The following is a 20,882-nucleotide window of genomic DNA, read 5'->3' as shown; positions in this document are numbered from 1 at the left end:
AATAAAAAAAAAATAATAATTGTATCCATGTATAATGCGCACCCCAGATTATATGACAATAAATTAGTTACATTTTGCGCATTATACATGAAAAAATACGGTATGTTAGTTTGCGAGCAAGCTGTAAGACGCATTCAGATTTGCTCCAAGAACCAAAAAGCGCTCCATTTGCATTCATCCCTGAATGCAGACAGTAAACATGCAGCGTATCCACAATGTCCTCATTCGAAGCACATGTGCGTGTACTTTTACATACTTTTTTTGTATTTAAAAATAACATTTTAAATTTTTTACATGTGACTCAAATCTATGTTCTAGCACAGTAACTGATTTCTCTCTCTCTCTTTCTCTCACGCTCTCATCCTCTTTATGCAGTTGAATTGCTTTGATGAATTGCTGTCACAAAGATTCAAGGTTTTTATTGTGGGAGAGATTTGGCATACATTACAACGTCTGTTGTGGTGGTGCTTGACACATTGTCCAAACTGTTACGTCCCGATTTGAACACTAGGTGTCACCCAAGTGACATTAAAAACTGACGTGGTGCTGTCGCTTCGTTGCAGTGTAAACAATAAAAGAAAAAAGAAGTAGGAAATCGATTATCGAAATTACTGCAAGAGTCAAACTTGTTTGTCAATATTATAGTTCCATACATCAACCACATTTTGAAACATTCAACGCCCATTGAATACCTGCCGAGCTAGACTGCAATTGACTGATTTCCTGAATCCAAACTCTACTTTTGATATTCAACCAGAAGCACATCGTCATTTTTCTGACTAGGTACGTGGCTCAAAACACGATAATTTAATAAGCTACTTACCCCAGGGACTTGAAATTTAGATTTTCCGATTGTCGTAAATGCATCACGAGAGCATGTTCGCGTCACGAGGTGAACACATTCATTCCGGTGCGGCCGTGAATGGGTGACCAAGGTAAGTAGCAACACGTCGTCCTCATAAGAATTCAAATGGCCAAATGTGTTCTTTAATGGTCTAATCTACTATAAACTACCATGTTTATGTCCATTTGGTGTTTGTCTGTCCGCGCGTGTAGGCAACTAGCGTCAAACAGTTTTCTTGCTATCGTTAGCACGCTAGCATCTGCGCTTGCTACTGTGAGCTCGTTATCGCGCGTGGTAACGACATATATTCAAACGTTGAGGTAATATAATGAGTGCGTCTTCTAGCGTTGAGACGTTCTGACGTTGGCGGTCATTGAGATATAACCAAATTAGGACGATAGGCCGCATGTTTGAAAAGTGTTAAGATTGTTTGAATGCACATTTGTTGTTGCCATGTTTCGTTTAAGTGGTTACGTTTATAAAGTCAATAAACCTACGGCCGCCATTTTAATTTCTTTACGGCAGAAATGCATGGCGTCTTTCTCCCTGGAGTTCTTCAATAACAACGGGGAACTCAAGTTTTGTTGAGTCTGACAATCTGCTCTTTTTATTACTGTCAAAGTAATTTCTGTTTAGAAAATGATGTATTTGAGGCTTGCTAACTCAGTCATGTATTCATATTTAATGAAAATGTTCAGTGGCTGTATACTTATTCATATGCATATGAATACACACAGTTTTTGAGTCATTACAAGCTATTTCTTTTTACATGCACGTTTTTGGTTGACTGATTTTCTGAAAATACGAGCCTCGGGGGATTTGGAAGTCTGTTTAATGTTCGATAAATGTATTTTTGTATGCCTCAATAAGGCATTGCAATCTGTATGAGTGGTTTGTATGTGATCTCACTGCACACATACATTGTCACCGTGAGAACCCTGACGGCCATGATTAAGTAGTTTGATAATATGTTTGAACTACACCATTTGTCATGAAAATTGGCTGATCATGAGAGGAGCATCTCTGGTTCTGACCATTTTGCGGATGTGTAAAAAGTGTGTTGTGGGTTCTGTGGAAGTTTGAACATTTTCTCCAAACATAAGAAGATTCACGTTTGCATGCTGTATTGTATCTTATTTTTGATTGGTAGAGTTTGTGTGCAAGAAATATTTTAAATTCTCAAGCCAAAATATTTGTTTGTATTTAAAAATAATATATTTTTAAATTTTTTACATTTGTCGGAAATGTATGTTCAAGTATAGTAACTGATTTCTCTCTCTCTTCCTCTCTATGCAGTTGAATTGCTTTGATCAGGTAAAGTGTGGATTATGATTATTTAATTTCACTAATGGCATCAGACAGACTCATAATCTTTGCAGCAACAAAATAATTCTTTCTTCATGCTCTTGATTTTTACTGGATTTTGAAAATACAAGACTAAAGGAGATCGGAAAGTAGGTTTTGGTGTTACATAGAAAGGACCCTGAAAAAATACTTTAACAAAGATTCGAGGTTTTTTTTTTTTTGTGGGAGAGATTTGGCATACATTACAACGTTTGTTGTGGTGGTGCTTTACACGTTGTCCAAACTGTTACTTCCCAATTTGAACACTAGGTGTCACCCAAGTGACATTAAAAAACGGATGTGATGCTGTCGCTTCGTTGCAGTGTAAACAATAAAAAAAATATATATATATAAAATCGATTATCCAAATTACTGCAAGAGTCAGACTTGTTTGTCAACATTATAATTTCATACATCAATCCCTCACATTTTGAAACATTTTACGGCCTTTGAATACCTGCCGAGCTAGACTGCAATGCTTTTTTCATCGCCACTGCATGTCCTTCAAAAACAAGTGGTAGCTTGTTCAATTTTCAACGACTTTTATGAGGCAGTCTTTTTACTTCTGCTATCATTACAAAGCATATATAAATACGTTCTAGGGTTATTTCTTTGAGATGCTGTTTCTAACATTGTGACTCTTCAGTCGTGTTGTGTGCAAATAGCGACTAGTTCTCAAATTTATTTTTCATTGGTTTGGATGGGTTTGTATGGTGACAGGAGCATCCCCAGTTGTGACCACTGTGTGGATGTGTTTGAAGTGAATCATATTCAAATGTTTATGTTCTGATTTTGCTTAATTTTGGTTAAGTAGATTGTATGCTAAAAATATTTAAAATATCAAAATGTGTATATTTTAAATAGTCCTGCGACATTTTGTATGGTTTTTGTACGCAGATGTATGTTCAAGTTCAATAACTGATTCTCTTTTTCTCTGTTTGCAGAGTTCATTCGCTTTGACCAAAGGTGAAGTGCGGATTATATCCAGCCAGCTAACCATGCTTCCACCCATTATGCAATAAAAGTTTCATAGTGATGTTTAACTGTAAAAAATGCTGTTTGTTCTTTGTACAACATACAATTAGATGCAGAGATCCTGTCACCTGTTTGTAAATGCGTTTATACATTTAATGTACAAATGCTATTGTTAGGAATATTACAATCTTTTAGCATTTACTGTTGTGCATTTTATCATTCATTTTATGTGGCCACATAATAAACATGTTTTTCTGCAAAGAATTGCTAACCGAATTTCACATTTTATTATAAATTGTCATGCAAATTTAGTTTAAGTCAATTTCTAGTATACGGCGGTTCAGCAGTGACAGTAAAAATAAGGTTGCAGTGCCACCATTTTTAAAGCTGACGTGAATTACGAGAGAAGTAGAAAGATGGTACCGTTGTAACAAATATTTAACACTGTGGTTGACTTTTATGCTTTTTGTACCCCTTCTCCCCAGGCTGCCGACTGAGTCCCAACCCACCCCAACCCACCCCAACCCTCTTTATCGCTGCTCCACCTTTTGTCTCTGACTTCTTTCACTCACTGTCCATCTTGTGGTGTTGATAAGACAATCTGATGTGTGGATAAGACAATCTGATGTGTGGATAAGACAATCTGACTTGTGGATAAGACGATTTGTGGTGTGGATAAGACAAAAACCCTTTTTGGGCTGTGCATTGAAATTAATCCCCTTGCATCGGGGCCTGACTGTTGAGACTTCTTTATTACCTGTTGTGTGGAATCCAATTGGGAAAAGTGCAAGACACGAGCCATGCCACGCAAAAGCAAGAAGGCGCAAGCTGCCAAGGTAAGCTGGCAACAGCGTAAAAACAACACAGACTCTGGAAGTGCAGATAAACCAACAACTGCCAAAGAATTGATGGCCATTGAACCTGAAGACTCTATGGAGGTAATGATGTCTACATCTCATGATCCTGTAACATGTGTTTTGGCATCCTACAGTCAAGATCATCCAAAGTATGCCGATTCCAGAAACAGTCAGTGTGCTGCAAACTCTGCTACATTTCTAGCTTTCCTGCAGGAGATAGAGAATGTGACCAGTGCTCACCTGGACCTTGTTCTCGATCGAGGCAATGAGCTCTATGTGGCTACTGTGGCTGTGCTGAAAGCAGAAGGACGGTACGAACATCATCATTTGGCAACCGATGAAATCCCATCCATTGTGAATGGCTTGCACAAACAGCATGTGTTAATAAAGTATCAGTCAATGTATGGTCTTTTCAAATCCGCTATTGCTGATGTGGCATTTATGATGCTCTGTGACGGACTTCAGTGCCTGGTGTCAGAGGTAAATTATGCTCTTTTGGTTATGAATTCATTGTTTATTGCTGTTTTCCGAAACCACCAAGGCAGATATGGCTATTTTGATCCACACGCCAGAGAACGTGATGGGCTCCCTCCGCTCTCCGGTGCACCGTGTGGTACAGCTGTCATGATGCTTTTTACATGTTTGAACGATCTGATAGATAAGCTCATACAGGTTTTCACTCTGGCTGGTGCCGCTCCCACTACTCAATATGAATTGATGCCGGTAAGGTTTCAACCTGTTGACAATGCAAGTGACCGTGAAATGGCGACTGATGCAGAAGCATCTCTTTTGACAACGCACAAGGATTTGTTAAGCCAGTCTGCTGCTGAGATGACCCAGCGTATGGTGACGGCTGAGTCCAGACCATGTGCTAGCAAACACGAGTCCATTGAAGGGGTACATGACAACAGTGAGTTGGTATGTACACAGCAAAAACAAACACGAAATGTGTTGAAAATTGCAAAATCCAAAAGGAAAACATTTCAAAGACGAACTCAAGCTCAAGAAAAGATCAATGATAATGCTATGGCGAGACTCACAAAACAAGAAACAAGGCGAATAAACGCAAACATGAAAAGTAAGGAAAGATACTGCCAAACTCCAGAGATTAGACAACGTAAAAAGTCTTACATAGTGACTCGCTACCAGCAAGACCCTGATTTCCGTGTAAAACAAAAGTTTGGAGTCGACCGCTATTGCAAACATGACACAATTAAGATGAAACAGCGCGAATATATCAAGCAGAGATACAGTCAGGATGATCAATTTCGGACCAAAATGTGTTCCTATATCAAGGAGAGATACGGTCATGACGAGGAATTTAGGTGCAAACAGCGTTCTTACATCAAAGAACGTTACGCACAGGACCCTACCTTCAGATCCAAGCAGAAGGAAAACATGAGTTTGCACTGGAAAGCCAAACATTCATCAATGAGGACAGATGCAATGCGCACTGCAACGAAACTGCTACAAAAATACAGAGTTATCAACAGATTATGTAAAGAGAGAAACGACTGCGCAATCATGAAAGCTGTTGCGCTATTCCAAGAACAGGTAAAAAATGGACCGACTTTTGTTTGCACAGTTTGCCACAGAGCATTATTTCCCAATCAAGTACGCCACCTGATCCAATATAAGAAAAACAAGGACATTGTTGCAAGTTGCCTTACACGAAGGTTTGTTCATGTTTGTAATCGTGAATGTAACACATGCTGCAAAGTACCGGATGAGAGAAAAATGGAGTGGATATGCCACACCTGCCATGCACATCTCAAAGATGGTAAAATGCCAGCACTTGCTGTAAGTAACAATCTCCAACTTGCAGACGTTCCCACTGAACTGTGTGATCTGAATATTCTGGAAAGACATCTCGTTTCAAAATGCATTTCATTTGCCAAAATCGTCCCTCTGCCAAAGGGTCAACAACGAGCCATCCGTGGGAATGTTGTGTGTGTACCATCAGAAGTGGAAGAAACGGTCAATGTCTTGCCCAGACTAAGAAGTAGGTCTCAGGTGTTGAGAGTGAAACTGAAAAGACGACTTTGTTACAAAGGACATAAGATATTTCAAACTGTCACTTGGTCGAAGTTAATGAGTGCCCTGATAAAACTGAAACAAATTCATCCGCAGTACAGAAACATCACCATTCGCGACGATGCTGACCTTTGTGACCTGACGCTCACTGATGATGAGAGCAGCTCTGATGAAGACGAAATGAACGAAAGTGACTACAATGAGGAAGACCTCGAGGCAATCCACACATTTGAGAGGGATGCTCTCTGTGAATTGAACAGTGACTCACAGAACGATCCTCGTGGTAATGTGCAAAAACAACAGAGTGCTGAAAATGTGGAAGAAGGTGATGCACCAAACGGTGGGGTTATCCTGGAGTCATGTCTCCAACCAAATGATGTGTCAGAGGAAATTATGAGTTTTACACAAGGCATTTACTGTGTGGCTCCTGCAGAAAGAAATAACCCCGTAAGCTTTTTCAGGACTCCCAAACTTGAGGCCATGGCATTTCCAGTGCAGTTTCCAACTGGACAAAACACCCTTGATGAAGAGAGACAAATAAAAGTCACACCAAGCAAATATTTCAAAACACGTCTGTGTTGTGTGGATGAACGTTTTGCTCGTGATACAAACTATTTGTTTTTCGCTCAGTTTGTGACTGAAATTTACCTGGCAACATCAAGCATGAGAATCCAGCTACGCAAAGGTAAACCTTTTACCAGGGATGGTCGGAGGATAAACAATGCTATGCTGCAGGACAAACGTGAAGTTGAAAAACTGGTGCGCAGCAAAGATGCAGTCCGTTTCATGACGCCCCTGAGAGGCACGCCAGCCTATTGGGAAAGAACCACCAAAGATCTTTTTGCAATGATCCGACAGCTGGGTACACCCACATTCTTTTGCACATTTTCTGCTGCCGAAATGCGTTGGGAAGAGGTCATCACTGCCATTAAAGCGCAACAAGGTGAGGTGGTGGATTTTGCTGAACTTGACTGGGCCACCAAGTGTGAAATTCTACGCAGCAATCCAGTGACGACAATGCGCATGTTTGACAAACGTGTGGAAGCTCTGTTCAGAGATTTGATCCTCTCTCCGGCACGACCGATTGGTGAAGTCGTCGACTACTTTTACAGATTGGAGTTTTAGCACAGAGGGAGTCCTCACATTCATTGCCTCATTTGGGTTAAAGATGCCCCTGTATTTGAGGAAGCCTCAGAAGGAGCTATCTGTGATTTTGTGTCTCGCTACATCTCGGCTCAGCTGCCGGACCCAGAAAAGGAACCCGAGTTGTATAAAAAAGTCACAGAAGTTCAGATGCACAGCAAAGGTCACACCAAAACGTGCGTCAAACACCAAGGTGCAAACTGCCGATTTGGTTTTCCCAGACCACCGTGCGAAACCACAATGATCATCACACCTGTAACCTGTGAAAATCAAGATCAACACAAGGAGAAGCAGGTGGTGGCAAATGACAAGCTTGTTCGTGTGCAGCGTTTGCTGAATGAACCTGAAACCTCATCCCTGACTTTGCCGCAGCTTTTGGCTAAATGCGAGCTCACTGATGCTGAGTACGTGGAGTGTTTGTACATGACCGCCTCAAAGAGTTCTGTTGTGCTCAAGCGAGATCCAAAAGACTGCTGGGTGAACAACTACAACCGCCATTTGCTTCTTGCCTGGGATGCCAACTTGGACATCCAGTACATTCTGAATGCCTATTCGTGCATCGCATACATCTGCAGCTACATCAGCAAAGCTGAACACGGTCTGAGTCAATACCTGAAATCTGTTATTGAAAACTCACGCAATGAAAATGTCAATGAGAGCGATGAAATGAAACAAACCATGCAAGCGTACTCAAAGAAAAGAGAAGTGAGTGCTCAGGAGTGTGTCGCACGCGCGTGCGGCTTGCATATGAAACAGTCCTCTCGCAGTGTGGTATTTGTACAAACGAGTGACAATCCGCTGAAAATGAGTTATCCTCTCTCGCTCCTTGAGGGCAAAACGCAGGAGTCTCATGAAGTGTGGATGACTGGCCTGCCAGACAAATATAAAAGCAGACCCCAAACGGAGGACTTTGAAGTGATGTGCTTGGCTGATTTTGCATCAACATGCAGAATTGTTTATGGCAAACAGGTAAAAGGGAAAAATGTTTTGCCTCTGCTGAACGACATGGGCTTTGTCCAGAAAAGAAAAGAAAAAGCTGCGGTCGTCAAATACTGCAAATTCTCAGAACAAAAGAATCCAGAGGAATATTACTGCTCCTTGCTCAAGCTGTACCTGCCTTATCGTGCTAATTGCCAGTTAAAATCTGAACGCTGTCCCTCATATCAGTTGTTTCATGATCATGCCTGTGTACAGTTACCATATAACGACTCTGTGGAGCGTGTGTGCGAAATTGTCAAAAGGAACAGAGAAAGGTATGAGAAACACAGTAAAGACATTGACGATGCCATCCAAGAGGTGGAGGAGAGCGGGCTCGTCATAAACGAATGGTGCCACCTGGCTCCTGAGAGCGAGTTGCAAAGACTCGAATGCATTGAGGAAAACAACGCAAGAGATGAACCAAATGACAACGTGGAGGAAAATGTCCCGGACTATAACGTAAGGTCAGAAACATCTGCAATTTCCATTGCGACAGAGGCTGCTGCCATCGATCCCGCTGTGTTACGTGACATGTATCGGAACCTGAACCAAAAGCAAGCGTCTGTTTTCTACAAGGTCAGAGATTGGTGCATAAAACGTGTGTGTAGCTCAAAGCCCATTGAGCAGTTCTTCTACCACATCAACGGTGGCGCCGGGACCGGCAAATCGCATCTCATCAAGTGTATCCACGCAGAGGCTACCAAAATACTGCAGAGACTACCACGACTGGCTGAGGAGGCCGACATTTCCAAACAGACGGTTGTTCTCGCAGCCTTCACTGGCACGGCGGCATTCAACATTTCTGGGACAACTTTGCATTGTCTGCTCAAACTGCCGAGAAGTCTCAAACCCCCGTACCACGGCCTGGGCAATAAACTGGACGAAGTCAGAGCCGAGCTGTCGATCGCCCAAATACTCATCATCGACGAGATTTCCATGGTGTCCAAAGACCTCTTTGCCTACGTGAATGCCAGGTTGATACAAATCAAAGGCATCAATTTACCTTTTGGTGGCATGTCTGTTCTTGCTGTTGGAGATTTCTTTCAGCTCCCTCCCGTGAGACAGTCCAAACCGCTATGCGTGTACGATCCTACTAGGCTGGACCACTGGCGTGACAACTTCAAAAAGATCACGCTCACCGCCATCATGAGGCAGAAAGACGATGTTGCCTTTGCTGAACTGCTGAACCGACTCCGGGTGAAGGAAAAGTCTGATGAACTTTCGGAACTGGATAGAGCTCTTCTTGCTACAAGGTACACTTCTCCAGAAATGTGTCCAAGTCATATTCTGCATGTTTTTGCCACCAATAAACAGGTAGATGGCCATAACTCTGCGATGCTGAATATGCTTCATAAGGACATTGTACAAATTGATGCAGATGACTACAAGAAGGACAAACGAACTGGCAGAATGGCGAGGCAAACTTTCCCTGTGCAAGGCGCTAAGAGCGAGCTCCCGGACTCGATCAGAGTTGCCCTCGGTGCTCGTGTTATGCTCACGCGTAATTTTGATGTTCAAGCAGGTCTGTGCAACGGGACGTTTGCAAAAATTGTGGAATTGGTCAACTATCCGAATGAAGCCCGTGTAAAGAAAGTTGGGTTGGAACTTGATCATGTGAGTAACACAGCGCGTGCCGCTAACCGTGTGTACATTGACAGACAGGAGGAAAAGCTGAAAAAGCCTGGAGTGACGCGCCGACAGTTTCCCATCAAGCTTGCTTTTGCCTGCACGATCCACAAGGTACAAGGCATGACAACATCAGAGGCTCCTGTTTCGCTGAAAGGCGTTTTCGAACACGGCATGGGGTACGTAGCTCTGAGTAGAGTGACTTCGCTCAGCGGTCTGCATATTCTGCATATGGACGAGAGAAGACTTCATGCAAATCCGGAAATCACTGCTGCTCTTGCTGAGATGGCAGAGGATTCTTTGGAGAGCGTGATGCCCCTCCTTCACGTGATGCCGTCGGTAGATCGAGCAAATCACCTGGTTGTCGTCCATCATAACACCGAAGGGCTGTCTTGTCATGTGCAGGACATCAGGTGCCACCACGAGCTGCACTTTGCTGATGTTTTGTGCTTCACGGAGACACACCTTCAAGGATCTGTGGCTGATGGACGTGCCTGCTTGGAAGGCTTCACAATGTTTCACAGGAACCGAAGAGATTCTTACACAAACTGTCCTGACTTGGCGACGAAACTTGGTGGCGGCGTAGGTATTTGTGTCAAAAGTCACATTGCAGCCCAGGAAAAGAAATACATACAGGGTGTGACCGACATTGAATTTGTTGTGGTGAAACTTGAAGCTCCCCTCAATGTGTTGATTGCTGCCGTTTACAGGCCTCCAGGCAACAGTCTGCGCACTTTTCTGCCAAGCTTGGGAAATCTCTTGCGGTACCTTGAAGTAATGGACCATCATCAGATCTTGGTATGTGGAGATTTTAATGAAGATATGCTATCTGCCTCATTCAAGCCCATTCTCGATTTGTTTCGCTCAACAGGTTACACGCAACTCATAACCACTGCTACCACTGACAAAAACACATTGCTTGACCTAATTTTTGTCTCTCGACCTCAGTGTGCTCTTCATTCAGGTGTCTTGCAAACGTACTACAGCTATCACAATCCTGTTTTCTGTGTTTTGGCCACTGAAAGGTAAGTCACAGCTAAATCATGTGGTTCAGCATTTGCAAAAAGGATGGAAATCAGAACGTGAACGTTGTCGTAAGTGTATAATATTAGTGGTGGGATGTGGTGGGTGATTTGTTGCCTTTAGGTGAGATGGGATATGGGGCGAAGGTTGCTCAAAATGACAAATGAAAGAAACCTGAAAACTCAAAATAAAAAATAACTACAGACCTATGTATGACATACTTTATGTTTTCTGCAGATAGGACCTCATGTCTATGGTGGGAAGATAGTCCTGTAGGGTGAGATGGAATAGTGGTTGGGGGTCGGTGAGGAATCACGTTGAGTTAAGGGAAGGCAAATGCTTTTTAAAATTTCAAAAAGCCTTCCCTTAACTCAACTTTTTAATTTTTAAAAAGCCTTCCCTTAACTCAACTTTTTATTTTTAAAAAGCCTCCCCTTAACTCAACGTTTTAATTTTTAAAAATGTTACTTTTACTTTTTAAAATTTTAGCTTTTAAAACTTTTAACTTTTTAAATTAACTTATGGTTGAGAGGAGACTTTTTAACTTTTTAAACCTTTATTTTACAATCAAATTTTAACCTTTTAAACCTTTATTTTACAATCAAATTTTAACCTTTTAAACCTTTATTTTACAATCAAATTTTAACCTTTTAAACCTTTATTTTACAATCAAATTTTAAAGATGAGTTAAGGGAAGGCCTTTTACATTTTAATTTTTTAATTGTTTTGAACTTTTATTTTGAATTTTTTTGAATGTCATAATCACGAGGCGAGAACAGAAAACAGATGAGGTAAGTTGCTCGTCATGAAACATGTTTTTTCCTTTCTTTCTAAAGAGAGTAAATGCTGCTATTTCACTCTTTTGTATTTTAACAGTTTTTATCTGGCGAAAGCAGTTCATCCCAGAATGGAGGCCAGAGGTAGGCATGACATATCAACTTATTGTAATGTAATTATAAAATTGCTTGTGTAAGCCCTCTGTAGAATCATACATTTTCAATCAACTTTGCTGGATTGTCCTTTTTTCTCCACAAAGACCTTGAGCATGCAAAAACATTCATCATGGACGAATGACTCCCAAGCAGACTCAAGGCACGCCACACCTACAACATGGCAGCACAAGAGATGCTCAATTCCATCCCTGAAGACATCTCCAGAGATGCCTGGCTGGCAGCAGCTTGGAAGCAGGAGTGGGAGGCAGCTGGCCCCTCCCTCATGCACAGTTATGTCTGGGAACCAGGAGACGGGGCCATAGGAGGAGACGAACTACCTCGCCAGCAGTGGACCACACTGAACCGCTTAAGAACTGGTGTTGGGCGCTTCAACATGTCTAGTGGGGTCTGGCGGACAGTGCGGCATGCGAGTGCGGAGCCCTCGAGCAGACAGCCGACCACACCATCAACACCTACACCAACATATAGACCACCCTGAGAGGCCGGCCTCTTCGACCTGGGACCAGAGATGCTGGCGTGGCTCCACGACACCAAGTTGGAGCGCTGACGTTACACGAGAAAGAGAGAGAGAGAGAGAGAGAGAGAGAGAGAGAGAGAGAGAGAGAGAGAGAGAGACTCCCAAACCAGGGTGGCAAGAAGCAGGACTTCTCATTCCTCTGTAAGTAGCCAATTATTATTGACTATTGTTACAAAACACTCTCTTTAATTTTGAATGTCTTTTTCAACTCATGTCCTCAACCACCTCTATGTTTTTTCTTCTTCAGTTTTTTATGTTGCGTGTGGCTCCACATGCTCCATTTGTCTAGACCATTTGTTTGGCCACCTTGGTACTCAGCCTTGATGAGACCTGGCCTGTCTCGCCAAAAAAATGACCGAAATTTTAAGAAGATCCATGGGACCAGTGTTATTCTCCTTTTCTATTGACTCCAAGCAACACGTAAGTAATTGTGATTCCAAATTGAATGTGTTCATATCATTCACTCAAGATGGACACAAGTTGTACATATGCTTTATGTATGACTGTATTGTAATGTGATTTTTCAAAATGAATTAATTATGATGTTATATTATAGCACAGGGAGAGCCAAGACTTCCCAAAAGACCTGTACAACGGAGGCCAGCATCATGAAACACAAACTCCCAAACCAGCATGGTAACACACAGGACTTCTTCTGATTCTTCTGTGAGTAACCATCAAGGAACATTTTCATGAAGCATTTTGCTCCTTTTCCTCAACACATCTTTCATGTTTTTTTTTAGTATGTTCTTGGGTCTTGCCTGTGGTTCTACACGCATCCAGAAATGCAGACAAAGAACAGCTTGGCCTTTAACAGTCGGAAGCCTCTGATTTTACTCTACTAAGCCTCAGATACAGTCTGTTTTCTGTTCTCATTCATTCATTCATTCATTCATTCATTCATCCATTTATTTATTTATTTATTTATTATATTTTTTTGCCTCAAATTATATTTGCATTATCTTTTGTATAACAGCGTCTACAATCATGTTGCACTTAAACTCTTAAAAAATAACACTGAAATTAACATAACATCCATCCATTCATTCTCTGAACTGCTTAGTCCCCACGCGGGCGTGCTGGATCCTATCCCAGCCGTCATCGGGCAGTAGGCGGGGGACGCCCTGAACCGGTTGCCAGCCAATCGCAGGGCACACAGAGACAAACAACCATTTGCACTCGCACTTCAGTCTTCAATCGGCCTACCAAGCATGTATTTGGGATGTGGGAGGAAACTGGAGTGCCCGGAGAAAACCCACGCAGCCTGGGGAGAACATGCAAACTCCACACATGGAGGGCCGGAGGTGGAATCGAACCCGCACCCTCCTACCCAGTGCTCCTTAACATGGAGCAGTCTTTGTTCGTTGTCGTTAATCATTTTTATGTTTATTATCTATTGAATCAGTAATATACTTGATATGTTTTTATTTGTATGTCTTCAGCGTTTCTGAAAGTTATTCATTATATTTCTTGCATTACTTCTTTGATTCAATTAAAAAACCTGTATTTTGTCCCAAAAAGCACAATTTCTTTTCTTCTCTTGTGTGTGATTTATTATATTTTGTTTCCAATATTTAAACAGCTCAGTGGCCAGTGGTAGAGTGTCCTCCCTGAGACTGGAAGGTTGTGGGTTCAAACCCCGCCCGGGTCATACCAAAGACTATAAAAATGGGGCCCATTGCCTCCCTGCTTGGCACTCAGCATTAAGGGTTGGAATTGGGGGTTTAGATCACCAACTGATTCCCGAGTGCGGCACCGCTGCTCCTCACTGCTCCCCTCTCCCCCAGGGGATGGATTAAAATCACACGGGGATGTTTTAAATGCAGAGGACAAATTTCACCACACCCAGATGTGTGTGTGTGACGATCATTGGGACTTTAACTTTTTTAACATGAATTTGAACACTTTCGAGTCAAGCCCAATTTATTCATACTTTTTCAGAGTTTCCGAAAGTTGTTTATATTATTTCTTGTATTACTTCTTTGATTCCATTAAAAAAAACAACTAATTCCTCCCAAAATCAGGAGTTTCCGGGTTAACGTAATAAGTCGGTGAGCGATTGGCTAAGGCAGCGCCCAATTACGTGAGCGGTTGTCTAAGCCAGCGCCCAATTATGTGAGCGGTTGGCTAAGGCAGCGTTATGGTAGCCAATCAGAGCCGGTGCTCTGTAAACTATTGCGGTTCGGTGTTATTGTGGAAATTATTACTCGCCACTTTAAACTTTGTGAAAATTATTAAGTATTCCTATATCCTCACATTTCATTTACTAGACATTTGCGTGTACATACATTTTCTAAATTTTAGAAAAGTCGCGTGCACGCAGATTTGCGCTGCTAGATAAGAGTCAACATTCAGCATCTTACAAAATACACAAATCAGACATTTATTCGTTTAAGAAAACTAATTCATTATGTTCATATGCCCATGTATTTCACCACGTAGTCATTCCCAATTTATATTTGGTGAACGACATCTGGCCGCAGAGAATGACGTTCCTGACGGGTCGCAGCCAGACGGTGAGAGTGGGCCGTCATACATCCACACCTCTCAGTCTCGGTACCGGCTCCCCACAGGGCTGCGTACTGAGCCCACTGCTTTACACGCTCTACACACATGCATGCACCCCCGCCCACCGTAGCAACATCATTGTGAAATTTGCGGATGACACAACCGTGGTGGGACTCATCTCAAAGGGGGATGAGTCTGCCTACAGGGACGAAGTGGTCCGGCTATCGGAGTGGATCGGAGAGAACAATCTGCTCCTAAACACTTTTTTTAAATTATTCTATTTATTCTATTTTTTTTTTATCTCATGCGCGGATCGGTTGGCACTTTTTAAATTTCGTTGTACAGGTGACAATGACAAATAAAGATCTATTGTATTCTATTCTATTCTAGAACCGCGATCATGGTCGAAAATATGTTTTGACCATGACTGACAGCTCTCAATTGTATAATCACAATTCACATGATGTGTTTAGCAGTTATTATTTTTCTTTCTTCCGTGTGTAATTAATATCTTATTAATGTTGAATGGGGGCGGGGTTGTGCTACGTTCATAGAAATCTGAATTCACAAGGACTGTGATCGTAGTATATCATGAACAAAATCTTAAAGTGCTGAAACATGTTCACTCAATCGTTTAGTCACATTTCAGACGAATTTACAGGGATATGTGTGTCTGACACTCTTTTTATCGATTGCATATCCAAATGTTGCATATCCAAATGTTGCATATCTGTTTAGCCTGCACTGAAATTTCCCACTACCCGCAAAGATATTGGGGCGCACACAAGTTCGCATCAGACTTTCCCAGACGTCGAAAGAGGTAAGTAGCTCGCTCAACCCAGTCCGAAATTTGATTTTCCCAAAACATTTATAAACACTTTGTAGTCTAGTGTTGTACTGTAGACCATTGTGTTACTCTATAAATTAGTATTTACTACTTTAAACTGGGTGAAAATTAAGTAACATCCTCACTTTTCCGCGTGTACAGACAGGCCTTTTAAAATGTTTCTTAAAAGGCCTGTACACGCGAATTTGAGTAAGAGGTCTTCAGGTCCGTTTCTTAATGTTTAATGACAATTGTACCGATTTGGTTGAAGAAGAGCTGATATTCAAGAAAAAAAACGAAATAAACCTCGCGCACGACGGCAAGTGTAAAACTATTAAATTAGTCCTATGACCTTACAAATGTATATTATAATATATATTTTACCTATGTCCTCAAAAAAATTGATCCATTAGTAAGCATCTCTCGAACAATATATTTCTTCAAATGGTTTAGTTTTTGAGACAGACAGTGAATGTACATGTTGTCTTGACTAAATATCATTCAGTAGTGCGTACTCTAAAACGAAATGAGCAAATATTCCGAGTCATATTGTATAAACTTATTTGTACAATTATAAATTGGCAATATTGTTGTATACGTGATTTAACATTGTGATGCCGCCTTAACAAGGCTGCATGGACACCTCTTTTGATCTATACCGCAAGTGGGAAAAAAGCCTGGGAACTAGTGCGCGGCCAGAAAAAAAAAAAAGGGCGCTGTCAATCATGCGAGTTGCGCGGCTAGATCAGTCAACTCTCAGCACCGTTTCTGGCTGCAGATGTTTATTTCACTATAACAAATAGAAAATCAATCTTTGCTTACTGTGGGAACAAATGCACAGGTGCCAACATTTGAGTTTCCCAAATTATGTAGGGGATGAAATTGTAGATCAAAGGAGTCAACTCTTAACATCTTCCAAAATACACAAAACTGGAAGTAGTTCATTGGAAATAATAAATAAATAAATAAATAAATAAATAAATAAATAAATAAATATACAGATATATGATAGATAGATAGATAGATAGATAGATAGATAGATAGATAGATAGATAGATAGATAGATAGATAGATAGATAGATAGATAGATAGATAGATAGATAGATAGATAGATAGATAGATAGATAGATACATACATAGATACATACATAGATACATACATAGATACATACATAGATACATACATAGATACATAGATAAATAAAACAAACAAAAAACAATTAAACAATAGCCATTTAGGACAAAAACAATTAAACAATAGCCATTTAGGACATTAACCATAGTCCTTCTAAAAGGGTAGGGCTGCTATTTTATAACCGATTTCTGTCATCATGTAGACTAATTCAACCATATATAAGTGCTATAGTAATTATGTCTCTGATGATCAGTTATTATTTTCATTTTTTTTGTCAGAATGGAAAACCTGTGGACGCTCCACCAAATGCCAGCGGCGGTCACGGCCAAAGTGGTGGCCTTAAAAACATCAACACGATTTTCCAGATGGGCCCTTAAAGAGGATGGCACGGTGGAGGCTAAGGCTTCCCACTGTAATACAGTGGTGGCCCTCTGTGATGGCCACCATTTGTGTAAAATGATTCTTTTTGAAAATTTAGCCTCTGATGTCTCCGTTGGAGGCACCTTTCGAATTATTAATTTTGGCCGGGGAAAAGAACAAGGGGTCCTCCTCTCCCGGCACAACACCGGCATTTATGTGGCTGGGGCGATAGAAGTGACCCCAGATTTGGAGGTGAGGGGGACAGCTCTGCTGTACCCTCCAAGCATTGCCAGAGCCTTAAAGGACATCCGCCATGAGGAGGGTGTCCTTTTCACGACAGACGGCATTGTCTCTGCTGTAAGATCAATCTCTCTCTCTTTCCGCTCCCTCTCTTTCATGAAGTAGTGATGATTAATCTGTTTTTCATTTTTAGATCCGCCCCATGAGGATGGTGATGTCACGTGGGTCTGTGGTCCCATTAGGCATCATTTATTTAAAAAAAGTAAACTGATTGTTCTCTCTCTCTCTGTCACACTATCTGTGTGTGTTAGTGTGTGTGTGCGTGCGCGTGCGTGTGCATGCATGTGCGTGTCTAAATATGGATACATCACACACACTCACATTTCACCTGAGTAAGGTGCCTTCAAGGCCTGATCCTTTCCAAGCTTTTGATAGCTCACTCTAATATCACCCGTGCAAAGTTTGCTGACGATCATGCATATTAGAGGAGGGAGACGTCTAAACCTGCAAGACACTGGTTTTGTAGGACAGAAATTTGACACCAGTTTCTTGAGTATTTCTCTAGCTTTATTGTCTTAGTCATTGTAGCCTAGATCGACATTTCAACAGCTAGTACTAATTTGTCATTTTCATTACAGGATCAAATGGTAATAAAGGTGGTCAGGTGGCGAGAGGCGAACATTTTTGTTCTAACGGTTGGACAGCGGGTGTCTCTTACGCACCTGAAAACATCGTGTTCCGGTGGCCTGGAGCTCCACTCCACCGAAAATACTGAGATCAAGGTACCTAAAGCAAGCTGTTTTTCCCATGTGTATAAACAAAGGTATTCTAAATTGAATCAACACTGTTATTTATTTGGGATGCACTGCTATCAGTGGCTCATCATCACTAAGGTTGAAGTCAGATTCACGCTTTGGGAGTTTTCTCAAAATCTGGATCACCAACTTTATAAGATTTTGTCTCAGATGCAGCTCTATCAGGAAGACATACACTTTCACTTGCTTCCTTGACTGTATAAAATCATTGTGGTTGTGATTATGGTCATGAAATTAATCAAATTGTTTTAGGTTTTCTATCTATCTATCTATCTATCTATCTATCTATCTATCTATCTATCTATCTATCTATCTATCTATCTATCTATCTATCTATCTATCTATCTATCTATCTGCCCATCATGTTTTCTCGTGAAGTTTTAAACACAATAAATTGTCATGAAATTTCTTTGCGCAGGAACTGGAACAAGAGCCATTTCGATTTGTGGCCTTTAAAATAAAAGGTGAAGACATGGAGCTTTTGGACGCCACCAATGCCACCAAAAAGGTTCCATTGACAGTGTGGAAAGAAAGATTCCCCGAAGGCCCTAATCTTACCCCAGAGGGGCTTTTGTGGTAAAAAATTTTTTTGTTATATTGTTTGTATTTCTTGTTTGTTGTTCTGTTTAAAATGTTCTATTATTAAAGTTTAAAGTTAAATGCACAAAATAGTTATTGTTTATTTATTTTGTATTAAATTGAATTAATTTAATCTAAATTATGATAATATATTTCACCTCTTAGTTATATTTAGTTGTCCGTGTATAAATTGTGTGTTGAGTCATTATATTAAATGTATTAGTTGTATCAATTCAATAGATGCTTTCCTTTTTTTTCTCCCCATATTTTTCCAACTATTTTTTAAAATTATGATAAATTATTATTGACAATTGCTACACCAAAATACAACTTACATATTTAGTTTTCCTTTCATGGTCTGGCTTGATAACCACATAAGCTACAACAAAACCAGGAAAAAAGTAACTAGGTTTTTACTAAACATTGTTAAATGTGCACTATATTGGCACTATATTGGGTGATAAGCTTAACTAACTTAAATGCTAGCTTAACTCAACGTTTTAATTTTTAAAAATGTTACTTTTACTTTTTAAAATTATAACTTTTAAAACTTTTAACTTTTTACATTTTTAAATTAACTTATGGTTGAGAGGAGACTTTTTAACTTTTTAAACCTTTATTTTACAATCAAATTTTAACCTTTTAAACCTTTATTTTACAATCAAATTTTAACCTTTTAAACCTTTATTTTACAATCAAGTGCGTCAATTGACGCTCCATCGATGCGACACGTTACCGTCGCACATCACGTGTTGCTTACGTCATATGAATGCGTCTTGTTCGAGCGCACACACCTATAACGTAATTGTGTGAGGCTATTGTAGTGGAGTGACGAGTGTAATTGTATCATAGTTTATGGAGAAAAACAATTTAATAGGGACATTCGACGTGCTGTCAAAGCGTTCTTTGGCCCGCTGTCCAAAGAACATAGAAAACGATACGGAATGCGATCATCTCATGTGCGGTGGCGCCACAAAGTGGATTGCAGAAGTTAACTCAGCAGCATGGACGCGTTCCAGGCAGTTGCTGCGACCGCAAGGGGGTAAGTATTACTAAAAAAAAAAGCACACAAGTTTCAAACTTGCCTAGTGGACAGTGAAGCAGAAAATAGATGTGTCAAAAAGTGTGAGGAAAATATGCACTGTCTGCCGACGCACATTTTTCATAGTGCATGTGGAACTGACTCACCTTAAGCAACACGCAATACGGTGGACACGAATGAAAAAACGCACAACTAAGCAAGGGGGAACCTGGACAGATCCATCAGGCAACGACAAAGATAGTATGTAAATATGCTTTTTACATCCTCTGGTCAAGGTTAATATGAGAATGTACAATGGATGTCTGTATCGTATGGAAAAAGCTATTATACATTTTGGGTGTAGTAAACGACCCGGTAAATACATACTTGAGATAAACTGCTATCAGTGGCTCATCATCATCAAGGCTGAAGTCAGAATCATGCTTTAGAGTTTTCTCTAAAACTGGATCACCAATTTTGTAAGATTTTGTTTCAGATACAGCTCTATCAGGAAGACATACAATTTCACTTGCTTCCCTGACTGTATAAAATCATTTTGGTTGTGATTATGGTCATGAAATTAATCAAATTGTTTTAGGTTTTACGTTTATTATCTGTCTGCCTGTCTGCCATCCATGCATCATGTTTTCTCGTGGTGTTTTAAACCCATAATAAATTGTCAAAACATTTCTTTGCGCAGGAACTGGAAGAAGTGTTTCATGTTGTGGCCTTCAAAATAAAAGGCGACAACGTGGAGCTTCTAAATGAAAACAATGCCACCAAAAGCGTCCCTTTGGTTGAGTGGAACCAAAGATTCCCAGAGGGCCCTAATTTTCCCCCAGAGGGGTTTTTGTGGTAATTTTGTTTTATATTTTGTTCTATTGTTTGTATTTCTTGTTACTTGTTTGTTGTTCTGTTTAAAATGTTCTATGATTAAAGTTTAAATTTAAATGCACAAAATAGTCATTGTTTATTTTATTTATTTTTATTAAATTGAATTAATTTAATCTAAATTATGATAATATATTTCACCACTTAGTTATATTTTGTTGTCCGTGTATAAATTGTGTATTGCATCATTATATTAAATGTATTAGTTGTATC

At 40.4% G+C, this 20,882-nt stretch overlaps 2 long non-coding RNA genes across 2 annotated transcripts; both read left to right on the top strand.

The window, feature by feature from the left end:
• The first annotated feature begins 873 nt into the window (after positions 1–873).
• LOC133147161 (uncharacterized) lies at positions 874–3,670 on the top strand. Its single transcript, XR_009711530.1, has 4 exons — positions 874–935; positions 2,141–2,158; positions 3,133–3,154; positions 3,649–3,670. It is a non-coding gene; the product is annotated as an uncharacterized LOC133147161 (long non-coding RNA).
• A 14,085-nt stretch (positions 3,671–17,755) lies between these two features.
• LOC133147180 (uncharacterized) lies at positions 17,756–18,724 on the top strand. The gene is made up of 3 exons (XR_009711553.1): positions 17,756–17,916; positions 18,002–18,145; positions 18,597–18,724. It is a non-coding gene; the product is annotated as an uncharacterized LOC133147180 (long non-coding RNA).
• The last annotated feature ends 2,158 nt before the right edge of the window (positions 18,725–20,882 follow it).

The sequence above is a fragment of the Syngnathus typhle genome, unplaced genomic scaffold (genome assembly GCF_033458585.1).
Source record: "Syngnathus typhle isolate RoL2023-S1 ecotype Sweden unplaced genomic scaffold, RoL_Styp_1.0 HiC_scaffold_34, whole genome shotgun sequence".
In the NCBI taxonomy this organism is placed as follows: domain Eukaryota; kingdom Metazoa; phylum Chordata; class Actinopteri; order Syngnathiformes; family Syngnathidae; genus Syngnathus; species Syngnathus typhle.
Note: the sequence above shows the minus strand (reverse complement) of the source record. Positions and strands in the feature narration are given on the sequence as shown.